The sequence below is a fragment of the Morone saxatilis genome, unplaced genomic scaffold, assembly GCF_004916995.1.
Source record: "Morone saxatilis isolate NCDOM2014 unplaced genomic scaffold, NCSU_SB_2.0 Contig23, whole genome shotgun sequence".
NCBI classification, from domain to species: domain Eukaryota; kingdom Metazoa; phylum Chordata; class Actinopteri; family Moronidae; genus Morone; species Morone saxatilis.
Window position 1 is genome coordinate 21,613,771 of NW_023339796.1, and position 7,034 is coordinate 21,620,804.

Sequence of the window (7,034 nt, forward strand, 5' to 3'; positions counted from 1 at the left end):
GAAACGCACGTTCCGAAAAGCTCAGGGGAGGATGGCAGTCAGGATAGCGTCTCAGCTACAAATACAGTGGAAGAAAAACAGCCGTCAGAGAAACATAGCGTTTGCTGGAATCTTCACGACTATACTCTGTCAACACTCTGAACTATCTTTACCAGGAGGGATGGGGTTGGTGGGGAGGCAGTTGAGAGGGAAAAGGGAATAAGATAAAATGAAAAAGAAGAGGAGACGGAGAGGCTTCTGCCAGAGGAGAGAGGAATGAAGTTTAGTGACATTTTCAACAACCGAAAAATCTGTATCTAGTTCAACCAACTAGATGTTTCTCTGAATGGGTGGTATTAAACCGGATGTGGGCTGGGACCTAACCAGATGATACTTAAGGCCTGAAATTGATGATGGGTTGAATCATAGTTCTATTTTTATTGAACTACAATAATACAAAAGCCGAAACATTTAAAAAAAAGAAAGTTGCTATATTTATTTATTAGAAAACAGATATTGACAGCATTTGTTCTTTAATGATACCTGTATTTTGGTTTAAAAGGCACAATTTTTACGCCCATATTCACTCACTCCTCCAAATGTGTAGGCATAAACAAACACTTTTATGCTATTTAAAGGCTACAATATGTAAACATTTCGGACATTAAAACTCTAGAGCTATGTTCTATATTGTAAGTTTGAGTTGTGTACTTCTTATCCCAAAATGTTTTCCAACAATGTCAAACTCAGAGAAATCTGTCATTTTATTCAAGTAACGCTGTGTTTCACCGGTTGGCCTTGTCAATGGCCTCATATCCCTTGTTGTGGGTGTCTGCCAGGAGCCTTTCAATAGCATTGACTTTTTATCCAAGTCTGAAGCGCAGCATTTTTTACCATCAGCTGTTTAGGATCTTGGTGCTTTTTAACCTTTTTTGATTTGAAGGCTGTTTCTTGGATTTAATTATTAGAGAAACAGAGCTGATTTGTAACGTGAGCAGAAACAATTTCTATTGTTGTAACTGCTTTAGATAGGATGACTCTGCCTAGATTCCTTTTGGGCTCGCTAGAACGGATGTATCTTCAGTTTATGAGCAAAGTATTTTTGTTTTGAAATGGAGAAAACACAAATTGGGAAATGAGGCCTGACCTAGCACTTAATAAATATTGGGGAAACAAAACGTATTTTTTTCATTTTCTGCCGTATTTTCTCTGTAAAATTAAAAAAGAAAATCATTTTCCATTCTGGCTTATTTATTTTCAAAACAAAAAACATAGAAATGATTGGTTTTGCTCAAAAATTTCAAATGAAAGGTCGCGTCAGGCCCATAAGTACACTGACCAGAAAACCCCTCGAATATTGAACCTGAAGGAATCCTAACCAGGAGGAAGCGCTTACAACTAACTACTCCCATGATCACACGGCTAATTCACAACATCCTTGGTTATTGTTTTGATGTTAAGAGACCCCCTAAGTGGCAGAAATTACATATTGTGCGCTTTAAATATGTGTGACTACTAAGGCAGTGTGGATCCCTCAGTAATGCAGTAACACCCACTAAGGATAGGAGGTTTTCCATTCTTCTATTCCACCGGCACAGTGTGAGTAAAGTATTAGAAACAGAAACGGCGTCACCGGAACAGCCATTTACATTCTGAGCACCCGCGCACCCTGGTGTCATAATGTGTGCAGCGCACCATACCTAACAACCTGTGTGCACTGGTGCTCTTCTGACAATTTGTATCATAGCCAGCATTAACTCTTTCAGAGTTGAGCTCAGTAGCTCCGTCTGTTGGATCGGACCACACGGGCCCCAGTCTTCAGCTCCCGCTACGTGCATCATGAACGCTTCGGCACCCACCATGACCTGTCTCGGTTCTTTCCTTCCTTGGAAGCACTTTTAGATAAGATACTGACCTCTGCAGAGCGGGAACACCCCAAAGAGCTGCAGGTTTGAGATGACCCAGTCGTCTAGCCATCACAATGTGGCCCTTGTCAAAATCGCTCAAATGCCTCACGCTGGCCCTTTTTCCTGCTTCTAACATCAACATTGAGGACAAAATGTTCACTTGCTGCCTGATATATCCCACCCACTGACAGGAGACATGATAACTAGATAATCAGTGTTATTCACTTCACCGGTCAGTGCTCATGATGTTATGGCTGATTGGTGTAAGATTGATCTCATCTCACCATCAGAAAGAAAGCAAATAAATGCATTTTTCAGAATTAATTTACATTTTAGGCATTGTAACCACTGCCTTGACAACACGATACTTAATTAAGGTCCTGCCAATACAATAATTTTCCAGAAAAACCAGGGAGAGAAATTGGGAGAGGATTGGATGAAAGTACAGCGAGGCACAGAGAAAGAGAGAGAGAGAGAGGGAGGGGGTCAAGGGAGAGAGAAAGAAGCTGAGAGAGGGAGGGACTTAGAGGGAGGGAGAGAGAGAGAGCTGAGAGAATACACAGAGAAGAGAAGGGAAGAGAGGAAAAAGCGCAGCTAGAGCGTGCTTTTAGTTCAACAGGGTGAACTAACGGAGAGAGAAAAATCACCCGGAGGGACTAACGTGAAATATTTGGACTTGGTCTATTCAGCGGCAGCTCGGCGGGACACTGAGAGGCTTGTGCGAGGTAACTGCTCAGCTTTTCACTCCTAACACCGCTTGTTGATGAGAAAATGAACAAAAGAGCACTGACTCTACACCAAGCCAAGTCTATGTTGCCAGTTTTCTTCATGACGCTTCATTTCATGTGTTGCAGAGTTCGAAGGTTATTCCTGCAGTATTTAATGTGAGAGGTGGGACATTAAGCTTGAGGGGGGGTTGGGGATCTCCTGGGCTCTCTTAAATCAATTAAAGAAGCGACAGTACAGACGCTACAGTAGACGAGCTGCAATCCGGACATGTTGTGCATTCCTAAACAGGAAAGCCTGTTCACCTTGTGTGGACGAACATGCCTTTGGTTTGAACCCCTGATCACTTTATGAAGATGCTTGGTTAATCTCAGGAAGTTCAGCGCTCATTTGGCCGGCTGTACTGTAGGGTTTGTTATAGGCTTAGTGGACAGGAGGAGTTAGAATTTAGTGTACGAGGTTGGTTGGCGAACACATAAAGGTGAAGGTCTGACAGTTGAAATGAAAATAAACAGTGCACCGACAGCATTCCTTTAAAGATGTAAAAGTTGACTACAACTGGGATCTGAGCTGCTTTGAAATGCTGCACTCCCAACATTACAGAATGCACCTTTAAGCTTTAAGTCATTATCATATTTGCATTTTTTATTTATTTGTGATGTAATACATTCCCATTAATGTAATAACCCTTTTCCTTTTAAATCCACACTCATTTGTTTTTGTATTATCTATGCTATCATCTTACTTTGCAGAAACAGAAGGGTGTTGCTTTGCAGTCATCATTATATTGATGCATTTAATTATTTATGTACATTATATTACATTGATGGCTGCATCAGACAGTTTTAAAATGACTCACCTGCCAAATGAGGAATATTACTCTCCACATTGTTGAGAGTAGAGTGATATCCCTGTTCTCTGTATTGGATGCGATGCAGTGGAGTGGAGTCTGTCTGTTTTGGTGTAACTCACTGATTAGAAAGGGGAGAGGTGTACATTGGTTGATGCAACAGGGGACACAATGAATGAGTTGGAGGCTGGTTTGGATCTACACAATACTGTGGGACCAGGTACTGCAGTTTGAGTGGTTTTGTATTCACTTTTGACTTTGTTCAGTGTGTAACATTGTAAAACTAAATACAGGCTTTTGCAATTTTGCAGAGTACACTGTCAGCATAGTTCAATTCAATTCAATTCAATTTTATTTTGTATAGGCCAATTCATAACAGAGAGTTATCTCAGGACACTTTTCCACAATTAGAGCCAGGTCTAGACTGAACTCCTTGATATACCATTTACAAGACGCCAACAGTACCCACCATGAGAAGCACTTGGCGACTTGGCACGTTGTCTCATAAGGCAACTCTTCAAAAGAAGTTTCAGCTGCAACAATTCTGCTCAACCTTGCAATTTTGTTCAATCACTGTGACTTTTCCGCAAATTTGACTAATCATAGCAGTTTCTCGGTTGAGCCATACGTCACTAAACTATTAGACTTTATTTTCACTGAAACAAGTTGCCTTCAATTTGTAATGAATTATATAAAAAAAAAAACAGTTTTTGCAGTTTTCACTTTCTTCTACAATTTCAAGCTGCCGTGAAGTCAGGCATTTCAGAATTCAAAAATCCCTAAAAATACCTGTGGAACCCTTTTAGGAAAATTGTCAAAGAATACACCACCATATGCCTAAAATTTGAATAAAAAGTATTTTATGCAACTAGACCAGTGGGATCTGCATTTGTATTTATTCCAGTCCTTGTTAACAACCCTCAGTTTTCGTTTACAACACTGCAGTTGCCTTTGATTTTTAAGGAATTATACAAAAAGAAAAAAGGCTAAAAAAAACATCACAAGCTGCTGTGAAATCAGAAATATTAGGGAACAACAATCCCCAAAAAACCTGTGAAGGCCTAGAGGGTCTGATCAGCTCTGGGACAGTATAGTGAGGTGAGAGCATTGTAATCAACTACACAGCTAGATACCACAGATCCTACACAATGGTCCTATAGTGTTCATTCATACATTTTTGGTCCACTTATGTGCAGCACACACAGTTGTAAACAAAACATTATTAATTTATGAAGTTGATACGTATCAAAAAAGTTGCCTATTTACTCATTTAGCAGACACAAAGCCAAATAAGGATCATTTCATTCTCTTTTTAGCTCCGGGAAAAAACATTGAGTCCGCCATGTTGAACCACCATGGGGAATCCCCGGCTCCTCTCGCTGCATGTCTTTGAGCAAGACACTGAAACCCCAATTGCTCCCAATGCTGTTGCCGCCGTATATACGTGGTGGGTGTCCGTTCTGGGTGAGCAGTTGCCACCTTGCATGGCAGCCACAGTGTATGAATGTGTGTGTGAATGGGGCATGTAGTAGAGTACAGGTCTAAAATACAAACATTTCCAGGACAACAGAGATTATTTCCAGGATATTTAGTAATTTCGATCAATTTCCAAGTGTTTCTACAGCTAGAAAACTAGTCTCTAAATTTCCAGCTTTTCAAGTTCTCCCAGGCATGTGGTAAACCTGTTATAAAAGTAGACTGTTATTGTGGCAAAACAAAAAAGATGTTACCTTAGACTGAAATCGTGTTGGCCATGTTTCACTCTTTTCTGACATTTTACAGACCAAACAATTGATACAAGGATACAAGGTCATTTAAGAGTCATTTTAAATGGAGGGTTGTATAGTGAAATTCAGGTTTGTGGTTCCATTCATGCTACTTGTAATAATAAACTAAAAATATATACTATATGTAAAGTAAAGATTATATATAGTTAAAATCATTGATTGATCATGTACTTCTTAATGACTTATGTCATTCATTTTGTTGCAGGTTGTACTATTTGTTTATATTGAGTATTGAGTATTGTAGAGTGGAGTTCGCAGGAAGACTAAATAGAGAGCAGATTTAACCTTATACATACACAGTGAGGCTTATATCCATAAATCCACTGCCCATGCAGGTTCTTGCTGGGAGGCATATCCGTGCCAACCTCCAGAATGCTGCAATACATTTTTTTCCAATATATTTACATCTGACTTTGGTATGGTTTAGTAGATGTCTGCCTCTGCCTCAGGCTGATGATACTGTAAATGCAGGTACACCTGTGACAAACGGGGTTGCCTGTTGCACGCTGAAGAAAGGTGCCTCGCCAGAAACGTCTACTTGTGCTGAATAAAATATCAGAACTGGAGTGCGGTGTTGTTGGACTTGACAAAGATGCTCAAGTCATTTTTCTGTAAGAGAGACAGAAACTCCTTCTCTCTATATCGAGTAGAATAAATCAAGTGGCTCTGCTCAGATTAATCATACTTGGGTCTTGGTAGCACATATTTTACTATTGGAGGACATTCTTTCCAGTATAGATATAGTCACAGATGCATTTGGTCAAAAATACATTATGAGACATTATGAATACCAAATGCGTTCTTGTGTTTATGGGAAATGAATGCCCCAAACAGTACAGCCATGTGTGATTGTTGAACAGTTTCACATGACCACAGGCATGATATAAACCTCATTGCTGTAGTATCCTCCACTTTCCCATGCTTAGGCAAAACAACTCCAACTCAAGGTCTATTCACTATATCAGTCTTGTTATGGAGATGGATCTGCTGGCATACGAGCTTAGTAGTTTTTGTGATTTCATCCATCATCTTTTAGGACTTTTTGTTCATGTTATCTTAAAATTGAAAGCTACGGAAAAAAAGTTAATAAGTGTACCTTGAGTTGGGGTTTGTTTGTCAAACTACTATTTTCAAGGTCATCAAACTACTTTTATCCTTAACTATAAGCCAGCACACACTCACAGTGGGGAGTGCGATAGCTATCTTGGGTAATGACTTGAATGTCACAGTGGTAAATGGCATACAGCAGTTAAAAGGTGGTGAAGGCAGCATGCCATAGTGGACAGTGTAATATTTTATTCCATTTACAAAGAAGAAACAAGCTCCATTCTGCTATAAGAATCCAATTTGTATTCATAGTTTTGAATGAGGTGTTCAATGTGAAAACTGTCAAAAAACCTCCTATAGGAGAGTGGAACAACAAAAGGTTTCTTAATTATGGACCACACACCTTCAAGTACCAGTGTGTAGGATTTAGTGACATCTAATGGTTAGATTGCAGATTGTAACTACTGACCACTGACTCAACCAAGGAGAAACTATGATGGCCGCTAAACTTGCAAAAAATGCAAAAGGCCCTATTTAGCTTAGCTTAGCCTAGCTAGAGCTACTGTAAAAGCATGGCAGGTACCAAACACACACAAAAAAATCATTTTCAGGGCCTCATTTCACAATAAAAAGTTGGGAAATAAGTCTGTGTTGTTTTTTGTAAAGTCCAAATGTCTGTGTCTGCATTGCCGACGGTTGATTCTGACATTTTTGTTTGCTACGACTGTAAAGCTAACC